Source organism: Symphalangus syndactylus, chromosome 15, assembly GCF_028878055.3.
Source record: "Symphalangus syndactylus isolate Jambi chromosome 15, NHGRI_mSymSyn1-v2.1_pri, whole genome shotgun sequence".
Classification (NCBI taxonomy): domain Eukaryota; kingdom Metazoa; phylum Chordata; class Mammalia; order Primates; family Hylobatidae; genus Symphalangus; species Symphalangus syndactylus.
Window position 1 is genome coordinate 23,750,663 of NC_072437.2, and position 12,569 is coordinate 23,763,231.

The 12,569-nt window shown below is 39.6% G+C and overlaps 1 protein-coding gene across 1 annotated transcript in view; it reads left to right on the top strand.

The window, feature by feature from the left end:
* The window catches only part of HS6ST3 (heparan sulfate 6-O-sulfotransferase 3), an 807,361-nt gene that overhangs the window by 528,843 nt on the left and 265,949 nt on the right, over positions 1-12,569 (top strand). The window lies entirely within an intron of this gene.

Sequence of the window (12,569 nt, forward strand, 5' to 3'; positions counted from 1 at the left end):
ATGGAATGAAGACACCCATGGGAACGTGTGATGTCACCACTGCACACAGGTGTGAAAGGAGAGGCCTCCTCCCTACCACTCGTCTACCTCGCTCCCCTACTGGTAACAGTGCCTATAGTTGGACCTATGTTCTCAGAAACATAGATGGGCAAACAAGCAGTTGAGTTAGGCTTTAGGAGGACACATCATAGGAGAGAATGCAGGGTCTCTGAGCTGGTTTTCTTTTCAGGCAGACATCCTGAGGGACCAGGAAGCAGGGGAGTCCTTTTTTCTAGTTTGCCTGTAGAAGTAGGAAGACTGTTGATGTTCCAGTCCTTTCAGGACTTTACAACATAGCTGTGTAATTTCACAAGGCAGGTCTTTAGCTTGCCTAACAGGTTTGGAATCTTCACCCCACCAGGGCAAATTTCCAAATAGCTTGTTTTAATCTAGGCCATTCCAACTTTCATGTGACGTATTTCCCCTTTTTATTGTTGCTGATTTCCATATTTCTGTCAGCAAGTTTTCTTCTCCCCTTGCTTGGTCTTCATTTGTTTGGTGACAAAGTTCGTAGAACTAGGGAACTTGGAAGATGCTTTGAAAACATTGTCACAAAGGCACTGCTAAATGATGCACAGAAGAAGTGGCCAGTGGGAAGAAGGGATCCCAAGGACCTGACACTGGTTTTCAACAACATCTCAAAAAACTCATCAAGTGGATTGGTTGCCATGCCAGTAACACAATGTTTTGATTTAATTATTTTTAAAAGTTGATGTGGTGATGGGGTGGCTTCCTGAAATGGGCAGATATTCAAGTCAGAAGAGCTTTTGCATTTTCTCCTGCCAGGAATGGGGGAGAGGGAGCGGGGGCACATATGAGAAAGAACACGTGTAGTGTTCTAGGCATCGCTGTCAAGTTTCTGGAAAGGAATGGGCGAGGGTGTGTTGATTTGCTTGGCACTGTCCTGTGCTGCTCAAGAGGACCTGGGATGTGCAAGAGAAATGTGGTGATAGGGTGCCCAGGCCACAGCCCCCTCACTACTGTACTGGGTTCCCGCAGCCTGCCACGTTTCCCTTGACAATGTAAATGAAGATGGAAGGATTGTTTTTATGACTTCCTGCTGCTGAGAATAAATGTCTTGTTAAAAACAGATGGGGCAACAGTTACTCTTAGGTGTCATGGACTGATGTCAGGGTGATCAGCTCTGGACTAAGCCACCCACCTCCAATTTGAAGAATTATATAGGGCTGCACTCATTACTGTGCAAGTGTTCTAGGTCAAAAGTTGTGTTTAATTTCAAAGAATAAAGAAAGCAAAAAAATAGTGCTAAACTTTCACCCTTGAGCATGCACACTTAGTGATATTGGCCACGCAAGAATTTACAGTGCCATGCTCCTTAAGCTTATTTTTTTCTTGTAGAATTGTTGGGCCAGGTGCAGTGGCTCATGCCTGTAATCCCAGCACTTTGGGAGGCCAAGGCAGGCAGATCACCTGAGGTCAGGAGTTGGAGACCAGCCTGGCCAACATTGTGACACTCCCATCTCTACTAAAAATATAAAAAATTAGCCAGGCGTGGTGACATGCGCCTGTAATCCCAGCTACTCAGGAGCCTGAGGCAGGAGAATCGCTTGAACCCAAGAGGCAAAGGTTGCAGTGAGCTGAGATCATGCCACTGCACTCCAGTCTGGGCAACAGAGTGAGACTCAGTCTCAAAAAAAAAATATGTTGCTCTATTTGCTCCATTTATCTTCCCCAATGTATAGATATTTTTCTTTTATTTGTTTTCTTATTATAGTTTAAGTTCTGGGATACATGTGCAGAACATGCAGGTTTGTTACATAGGTATACACACGCCGTGGTGGTTTGCTGCACCCATCAACCCGTCACCTACATTAGGTATTTCTCCTAATGCTATCTTTCCCCTAGCCCCCCACCCCTGAGAGGCCCCGGTGTGTGATGTTCTCCTCCCTGTGTCCATGTGTTCCCATTATTCAACTCCCCCTTATGAGTGAGAACATACAGTGTTTGGTTTTCTGTTCCTGTGTTAGATTGCTGAGAATGATGGCTTGCAGCTTCACCCATGTCCCTGCAAAGGACATGAACTCATCCTTTTTATGGCTGCAGAGTATTCCATGGTGTATATGTGCCACATTTTCTTTATCCAGTCTGTCCTTGATGGGGATTTGGGTTGGTTCCAAGTCTTTGCTATTGTGAATAGTGCCGCTATAAACATACGTGTGCATGTGTCTTTATAGTCGAATGATTTATAATCCTTTGGATATATATACCCAGTAATGGGATTGCTGGGTCAAATGCTATTTCTGGTTCTAGATCCTTGAGGAATCACCTATCCGTCTGACAAAGGAACTTAAACAAATTTACATGAAAAAAAAAACCTCCATCAAAACGTGGGCAAGGGATATGAACAGACACTTCTCAAAAGAAGACATTTATGTGGCCAACAAACATGAAAAAAAGCTCATTGTCACTGGTCATTAGAGAAATGCAAATCAAAACCACAGTGAGATACCATTTCATGCCAGTTAGAATGGCGATCATTAAAAAGTTGTGAAATAACAGATGCTGGAGAGGATTTGGAGAAATAAGAATGCTTTTACACTGTTGGTGGGAGAGTAAATTAGTTCAACCTTTGTGGAAGACTGTATAGATCTCTTTTATTTCATTTTATTAACTATGGAGTAGGATACCTAGCATTTAAGAAAACGAATAGAAAATTTAAAATGCCAAGTGGTGGTGAGAGAAATTCAGTGCCCAAGAATCGGGCTGGTTAAGTGCAGCACCACACCGAGGTGGACTCTGGTTTTTGGAGTGAAGAAGCCTTCCTCCCTGCACATTCCCTCATCCTCCCACACAAGTCCAGCAATGGAAATGCTTCATTTTCTCTTGCCTTGTCAAGAGGACTCAGGAGTAAACCAAGGAAAACTATTTGGCTCCGTGAGGAATGAGCACTGTCAGTATCCATCCTGAACGGGGCCTAGTCAGGGAGCAGTCTGGAAGTGTATGGTCAAGGTTGCCTCATAAAAATGTGTGGCTGGTGGGTCTCAGAAAAAAATGCCAAGTCTGGGTCATCTACCTGGCAGTTTTCCATGCAGAGATGAAGCTCCCAGCTGAAGCTGAGTTGCCTTCCACACACTTGACGAAGGCACTGATGAGGGTGCCCACTACCCTCAGTGTGAGTGGTGGGTTTAAAGAAAAGGGAATGTTTTCTGCTGTTTCCTTTGTCCTCGAGTTGCTCAAACTGAAGAGGAGGTAGCCACTGTTTTCTTTTATTTATTTATATATTAGACAGGGTCTCACTCTGTCACCTAGGCTGTAATGCAATGGTGTGATCTCAGCTCACTGCAACCTCTGCTTTCCGGGTTCAAGTGATTCTCCCACCTCAGCCTCCCAGGTAGCTGGGATTACAGGCACACGCCACCACGCCTGGCTAATTTTTTTGTTTTTAGTAGAGATGGCGTTTCACTATGTTGGCCAGGCTAGTCTTGAATTCCTCACCTCAAGTCATGAGCCACCGGGCCTGGCCAGTAGCCACTGTTTTCAAGGAACTAGCCCAAATTCTCTGGCTTGGTTTGGAGTTTGTTTCATCCCTAGCTATGAGTGCCTTTTGGTCTAGAAACTTGGCATGTCTCATAATAACCCACAGCTAGGACATTCTCTGTAATTATGAATTGTCCTTGTTTTACATTAAAAGAGTATGTCTTTGATTGCTAGAGTTTGCACGATTAAATTATTTCTACTGTGAGATTCTTAAATTTTTTGCTTCATCATATTAAAACAACTCATGTTAGAGGCCCTTTCAACATGAAAGCTTTGTAGGTGAGATAGTATATATGTATTTTACTGTTTATAATAAAAACCATTAATACAAAATAAGTCCTGGGTTTTAATTTTAATATTTTGTACAAGATCTGTTTTCCATGATGTGTTGACAGCTATAATTTCACTGACTGTTGATGTTATTTTCTATAGGGATTCTGGAGCCTAGGGCGCTATGTGGTTTTTTTCATTTTCACTTTTAATACCCTGAAGCAAGAGACTATATGACCTTCAGTGCAAAGACTTCAGACCAATTCCTTGTATTACACTTGGTTGCCTCTTAGCCATATAACTCCTGAGTGCAAATCAACAAACTCTTTAGTGAAGTATTGTAGAGAATAAATCATAATGGACTAAAAAAAAAAAAAACTTTTTAGATCCTGGAGGACTGTGAAGCTGCCACACCAGTCCATGGATTGCCTACTTACACAAAAGAAAAATAAACTTGCGCTGTGTTAAAAAAAAAAAATGTTTGTAGAATTGGTAGAATATTTGGCTTAGCCTTTCATTTAAACAAGAAAAGAAGTCAACAAGCCAATGCTAAGCAAGATATCATCAGGGCAAAAACATCAGTTGAGCTAATTCAAGAAATACCATTATTTTTTTCTACCCAGGAAGCCTAAGTTCTAGCCCTTTCTCTGCCATAGACAAATTAAGTGACCTTGAGTGAGTCACTGTTTGGAGTTGCCTTGGTGGTATTTCTAGAGTGACAGAGGTCATAGATACTCACTGTGATCCCCTATGAGTGCTACTGGTATGATATGGTATGATTCTATGCAAATGATCTGGCAAAAGGAAGTCATGTGCTGGATAATGAACAATATAATCTCCCTCTTAGATAATTGAATGCTGCTATCTTATATTTGAGTTGATAATTAATTTTCTCTGTTTAGAGATTTTTCACATTTTCTTCAACTTTATTTACTGTATAATACCTTAAGATATAAACTAATCAGTAACTGGTATCCTTATATAAATATCTTTCTCCAAAATCCCTCTAAACTGCCTTGTAAGAGTCAATTTGACTGAGGAATATTTTTTTCTTATTCATTAATGAATAAGCATCTTCCAGGACCCCATCCAGACATATATATAAATATATATATATATATATTTATGAAGAATGTAATCCATACTCAGCTTTCAGTTTCACATAGCATATTAACATGAGCCTTTCCTAAAAGATTTCTGTATAACATTATCATTTTCACCTTCACTAACCAACTCTGTAATGGAACCAGCTAAGTCACGTATGTTTGCTACTTTGGTCAACACTTTGATTTTTTTTTTTTTTTGCAAAATAGTTGTACCTTATAGATGAGTTCTCAGCAGTAAGCCCATTTAAAATTTTTTATGCCTCATGATCCTGACAACACATCAAGAGGAGCTGATTTAGGAAAACACAGATTGTTTGCTAATCCCTACCGTGAGTGACTTTCTTACTAATTATTTTTTGACTTTGAACCTTTTAAAAATTTTCTTTGAAGGTAATTATTGTGTGGAAAGATTTTTTTGATTAAGCAAATATTGACTTTAGAACCTCTCTTTAAATCATATTCTTTTTTAAGGTGCATGACGAAAATAAATTACTTAAAATATTGTTTTCTATGTACTCATTCATGTAGATTTTGCTATTTACTTACGTAGAAGATTTTTCTTAGAATTCAGGCTTCTCATCTATTCCCTTATGTTTTAATAGATACATACAAACCCACAGAATGCTTTATTTCTTTATTTCAAGACTTTAACATTTAAATAATCAGCCTCCTAAAATGATCAAAAATTGGATCTCTGAGTTTTAATAATCTCATAAGAAGTAAGAACAAAATAATGGAAGTTTTAGTTTTTATTGGTGATAGAATCAAATTTATCTGTAGAATAAAATGAGATAAAATGGTTTAATAGAGGTGCTTTATCAAATTACTTTAAACAGAAACGTTAAAAGAACTTGCTTAATTTCTATTTCTTACATGCTTTTTTTGATTAGTTGATTACAGGGAAAATTACAAGTTTCAAACCATACTAGTATACCATTTGAAAAAGGAATAAATTCAAGCCCATTTTTCTCTTTGTATGTTGAATAGATTGCAGAATAGTCATTTCATGCAACAACTACTTTTTTTTTGAGACGGAGTCTCACTCTGTCTCCCAGGCTGGAGTGCAATGGCGTAATCTTGGCTCACTGCAACCTCTGCCTCCTGGGTTCAAGCAATTCTCCTGCCTCAGCCTGCAGAGTAGCTGAGACTACAGGTGCATGTCACCACGCCTGGCTAATTTTTTGTATTTTTTTTAGTAGAGACAGGGTTTCACCATGTTAGCCAGGTTGGTCTCGATCTCCTGGCCTTATGATCTGCCTGCCTCGGCCTCCCAAAGCTCTGGGATTACAGGTATGAGCCACCGCGCCTGGCCAACAACTGCTTTTTGAGTCCTTTTTTGGTTGATAAGCACTGCTGGAAGAAGTAGCACCAGACAGCTTTTGTCCTCAGGAAGCTGAGACAGTAGTCTTGGTGAGATAAGTACCCAACAACATCTACAGAATGTATGCATGTTAGCTTTCAAAAAGCAAAACAAGGTAATGAACAATGTTGGTACAAAAGAAATTTTAGAAAGTAAGTCAAAATAATCTGGATTGAGAAAGAGGAAATATGGATTCATGTACTCATGGCTACTGGAGGTGTGGGAAAACAGACCAAGCCAAGGGGAGTAGGGAAAAAAAGGAGCTTGTTGAGGATATAGACTTCACTGAGAGTTTGTACTGAGGTGGGGAACAGGAAAGTTCTAGAGATCTCCAATGCTGGCTGGGAAGGCATTTGAGTGGAATCCAATTCTAGTCATAATACCAGATTCCAGCCAAGACACCTAAGCAAGTGAGGACTTGTACAATCTGTCTAAAGAGAACATTTTCTATTCAACTCCAGCTGTTGTAGCCATGAACAAATGCAGATCTGGTGTGTCTAGATCTTCAGATTTTTCAAGGCATCCAGACACATAGATTTTAAAGAAAATGCTCTTCATTTTAAACATTGACTCCTTTTTAAAAACCACTGCATGAGCCAAATTAAAGATGTCTGCTGTCATGATACAGCCTAAGAAATACCGGTTTGCAATTCTGCACAATCTTGAGAACCACCAGAAGCTTTAAACATGAGAATGACATAATGCTAACGGAATTAGAGAGAGGATCTTGGTAATCATGTGAGAAATTAGCAGGAATCACATCTACACAAAAGTGGATCTGTGGAAGCTAGATCTGACGGTATAATTTAAAAGAAATTTCCAAAGAAGTGACAGAATTTGCAAAGTTTATTAGTTCACATATGAAAATAAAATTCATGGAAAGAAGCCTATCCCAAGATCTTGGACTTGAGATTCCAGGATGATGAGGACAGAAAATGGAAAGTTGAGGACTTACGGGACAATGAGAACCATTTCTTAAATATGTTCCAGTTTTCATGGAGATACTGGAGGGATATCCTGAAGCAAGTTGGAGATTTTGAACTGATGAATAGGAGATGTAAATTTCAGAATTGATTAGGTACTTATCTGATCTCATGTATAAATAATATATATTTGTACATATTTCCTCTTCTACATATAGAAGTCATTTATCTTTCATATTTGAACTTGGGCAATGTAGCAGATCAGCTCATTTTCCAAATATGTTCCATCCTCTATTTACATATGCATATATTTGTCCATTCATGCATGCATAGTGTTGCCAGATTTTGTAAATAAAATGCAGGAAGCCCAGTTAAATTTTGATTTTAGATAAACTACAAATTTTTTTTTGCATAAATATGTTCCAAATACTGCATGGGATGTTTTATACCAAAAATTATTCGTTGTTCATCTGAAATCAAAATTTAACTAGGATTCTATGTTTTAGCTGGCCACTCCATGCATGAACGCTTCCAGGTCATCATCCTATTTCTCTAGGACCCCAGCCATAGTCTTCTTACTTGCCCCTTTGTTTTCACCTTTGCCCCTCTAACTGCCATTTTGCATCCAACAGGCAGGGTGATTTTTAAAATTCTATTTATGTCATCTCTTTGCTTAAAATGTTTTAATGGCTTCAATTTCTCTCTTTTTTTTTTTTTTTTTTTTTTTTTGAGATGGAGTCTTGCTCTGTCACCCAGGCTGGTGTGCAATGGCGCCATCTCGGCTCACTGCAACCTCCACCTCCCAAGTTCGAGCAATTCTCCTGCCTCAGCCTCCTGAATAGCTGAGATTACAGGTGCACGCCACCACGCCTGGCTAACTTTTGTATTTTTAGTAGAGATGGCGTTTCACCATGTTGATCAGGCCGGTCTCAAGCTCCTGACCTCATGATCCGCCCACCTCGGCCTCCCAAAGTGCTGGGATTACAGGTGTGAGCACCCAGCCAATGGCTTCACTTTCTACTAAGAATAAAATTCCAACATCTTACCATGACTTTGATCATCTAGTCCATGCTTTCTGCCCAACCTCATTTTGAATGTGCTTTTCTCCACCATACTGGTTAAGTTTAGCTCCTTTACCCTTCTTAATTTTTTTCAAATCATTCAAACTGGTTTGTACCCTAGGGCTTTTGCACTTGCTATGCTTTTTGCTTGGAATGCTGTTTCTCCAAGATTTTGTTCATATGGCTCTTTATCATCAGTCAAGTCTTAACTCCAATGAGACCTCCTTAGAGAGGCCTCCCCTGATCACTCTTATCTAAAGATGAGTTTCTCAACCTCTACACTATTGAGATTTTGGATTGTCTAATTCTTTTTTTTTTGAGATGGAGTCTTGCTCTGTCGCGCAGGCTGGAGTGCAGTGGCGCAATCTCGGCTCACTGCAAGTTCCGCCTCCCGGGTTCACACCATTCTCCTGCCTCAGCCTCTCCGAGTAGCTGGGACTACAGGCGCCCGCCACCATGCCCGGCTAATTTTTTTTTTGTATTTTTAGTAGAGACAGGGTTTCACCGTGGTCTCGATCTCCTGACCTTGTGATCCGCCCCCCTCGGCCTCCCAAAGTGCTGGGATTACAAGCGTGAGCCACCGCGCCCGGCCGTCTAATTCTATTTGGTTGGGTGTCCTGTGCATTGTAAGATGCTTAGCATCCCTAGCCTCTGTGAACTAGCTGCCTTATTAGTGACAATTAAAAATGTCTTTAGGTATCACCAAATGGCCTCAGGGACAAAATAATCCCTGGTTGAGAATTGCTAAAGCAAACAGCCCCCTTCCATTTTATTTCTCTTACACTATCATATTTACCTAACTTCACAGCACTTATGACTATCTGCATTCATTCTATTTGCATTTGTTACTTGTTCAACATCTTTTTGTTTGTTTTTGTTTTTTTGAGACAGAGTTTCACTCTTATTGCCCAGGTTGGAGTGCAGTGACACAATCTTGATCTCAGCTCACTGCAACCTTCGCCTCCTGAGTTCAAGAGCTTCTCCTGCCTCACCCTCCCAAAAATTATCTGTGCCACCACCCCCAGCTAATTTTTGTATTTTTAGTAGAGATGGGGTTGCACCATGTTGGCCAGGCTGGTCTCGAACTCCTGACCTCAGGTAATCCGCCCACCTCAGCCTCCCAAAGTGCTGGGATTACAGGTGTGAGCCACCACACCTGGCCTCAACATCTCTTTTTCTCCCTCACTAGAAGTGAAACTTAATATGTGGAAGATTTGGTCTGTTTTATTCACCAGTCTATTCCAATTTTCTAGGACCATGCCTGGCACATAGAGGTGCTCAATAAACATTTATTGAATGCATGCCAAATAACCTAATATTGACAAGCTAACATGTCCCAGGTACTGTTAGGCTTAAGTGGCATAACAATGAATAAGACATTATCCCTGGTCTTTTGTCTTGGTATCTTACACAGAAGAGCAGCCTTCAGCTCCTGGAGAAATGTAATAAAAATTTCAGGCCCTACAGGCTACTGAAACCTTTTATAAGGTCCAGGAAGCTAACCATGATAGAGTGCATGGGTCAGTCCCATACAACAACGAATTTTTCTGCCCCAGTAAGAACATTGTCCCTGAGAGAAACACTGGCTGAGCCATTGAGGGTTCACTTGCAGAGTTGGGAATATCACCACTGGGCACAGACCACATGGAGGAGAATTGGGGAAGGGAATTTCACAAATGAAATTTAGGGTACTCTTAGCAGAATACAGTCAAATACTTGGAAAAAACAATGCATATCATTTACAATGGGATAACTGTATCAATGGGAAGTTGCTGAGGACTTTCTTTGAATATGGAGCTTAAATGATTGCCTGGAAAAATATTTATTTAGACCATATTTGTTGTACCATATTACTAATTAATGTATTAACTGTGATTCAATATAATTGCTATTAATGATAACAAATTTCTAGACTATACTTAGTACTATTATAGAGGACTTTTTTCTTTCTTTTTATAGGGTTTAGTTATATTTTAATGTAAACTTAAAAAAAGTAAAAGTCTGTCATACCTGCTACGAAGTTCACAAATCATAAGTATGCAATTCAATACATTTGAAAAATTTTTTTTTTTTTTTTTTTTTTGAGACGGAGTCTCGCTCTGTCGCCCAGGCTGGAGTGCAGTGGCGCAATCTCGGCTCACTGCAAGCTCCGCCTCCCAGGTTCCCGCCATTCTCCTGCCTCAGCCTCTCCGAGTAGCTGGGACTACAGGCGCCCGCCACCACGCCCGGCTAATTTTTTTGTATTTTTAGTAGAGACGGGGTTTCACCGTGGTCTCGATCTCCTGACCTCGTGATCCACCCGCCTCGGCCTCCCAAAGTGCTGGGATTACAAGCGTGAGCCACCGCGCCCGGCCTAAAAAATTTTTAATTGACAGAAAAATTATATGCATTTACTGAGCACAATATGATATTTTCAGGTATATACACATTGTAAAATGACTAAGTAGCTAATTAACATATCCATTATCTTACATAGCCGTTAATTTATATCCACTCTTCTTGTATTTTTTTATAATACAATATATAATTAACTGTAGTCACCATGCTGTATAGTAGATCTCTTGAAGTTATTCCTCCTATCTCACTGAAATTTTATATCCTTTGATCAGCATCTCTCCTCCTTCCTTAACCTCCCCAGCCCCTGATAAACACCATTCCCTACTCTCTATTTCTGTGAGAGCAACCTTTTTGGTTCCACATATAAGTGAGATAATGCGGTATTTGTATTTCTGTGCTTGGCTTATTTTACTTAACGTCCTCCAAATTCATCCATGCTGTAGCAAATGGCAGGGTTTCCATATATTTATGGTTGAATAGTATTCCATTGTGTATATATACCACATTTTCTTTGTCCATTCGTCCACCGACGGACACTTAGTTGACTCCATATTGTGACTTTTGTGAATAGTGCTACAATAAATATGCATATTGATTTAATTCTCTTTGGATATATACCTACAAAGTAGTGGGATTCCTGAATCATATGGTAATTCCATTAAGTTTTTTCATAATGGATGTACTAATTACATTCCCATCAAAAGTATACAAGGGTTTATTTTTTCCCACATCCTTGCTAGTACTTTTGTCTTGCTAGTTTCTTTTGTCTTTTTGATAACAGTCATTATCTTGTTAGGACTTTTGCTAGTATTAGTATCTTGATAGTACTTTTGTCTTGCTAGTATCTTTTGTCATTTCGATAATATAATATTCATTCTAACTGGAGTAAAAAGATATCTGGCTTTGATTTGAATTTCCCTGATTAGTGACTTTCAGCATATTTAATATAGTTCTTGGGTATTTCAATGTCTTTTTTTTTTTAAGATGATATCTAGCTCTGTCACCCAGGCTGGAGTGCAGTAGTGCAATCTCGGCTCACTGCAATCTGCACCTCCCAGGTTCAAGTGATTCTCCTGCTTCAGCCTCCCGAGTAGCTGGGACTACAGGCACACACCACCATGCCTGGCTAATTTTTGTATTTTTAGTAGAGACAGGTTTTCACCATGTTGGCCAGGCTGTTCTCAAACTCTTGACCTCAGATGATCTGCCCGCCTCAGCCTCCCGAAGTGCTGTGATTACAGGCATTAGCCACCATGCCTGGCCTTGAATGTCTTCTTTTGATATATGTCTATTTAGATCCTTTGCCCATTTTTTGAGCAGATTGTTTTCTTATTATTCAGTTGTTTGGGTTCCTTATACATTTTGGATACTAATCCCTTGTCAGATGTATGGTTTGCAAATACTTTCTCCCCTTCTGTGTCCTGTCTCTTCACTTGATTGTTTTCTTTGCTGTGCAGAAGCTTTTTAGTTTGATGTAATCCCATTGGTCTATTCTTGCTCTTGTTTTCTGTGCTTTTGGCGTCATACTTAAAAAGTCATTGCCCAGACCAGTGTCATAGAACTTTTCTCCTAATATTCTTCTAATAGTTTCATGTCTTCCAATGAAGTCTTCAATCCATTTTGAGTTGATTTTTATATATAGTATGTGATAAGGGTCTAATATCATTTTTCTATATGTAATTGTCTGTTTTTTATTTCAGCAGCATTTATTAAGGAGACTTTCCTTTTCCCATTATGTGTTCTTAGAACCTTTGTTGAAAGTCAGTTAACTGTAAATGTATGGATTTATTCCTGGGTTCTCTCTTCTGTTCCATTGGTCTATGTCTGTTTTTATGCCAATACCATGCCGTTTTTGTTCTTGTAGCTTTGTAGTATATTTTCAAGTCAGGTATTATGATGCCTCCAGCTTTATTTATTTATTTTTTTGCTCAACATTTCTTTGGTTGGCTTTTTTGTAGGTTCCACATAAATTTTA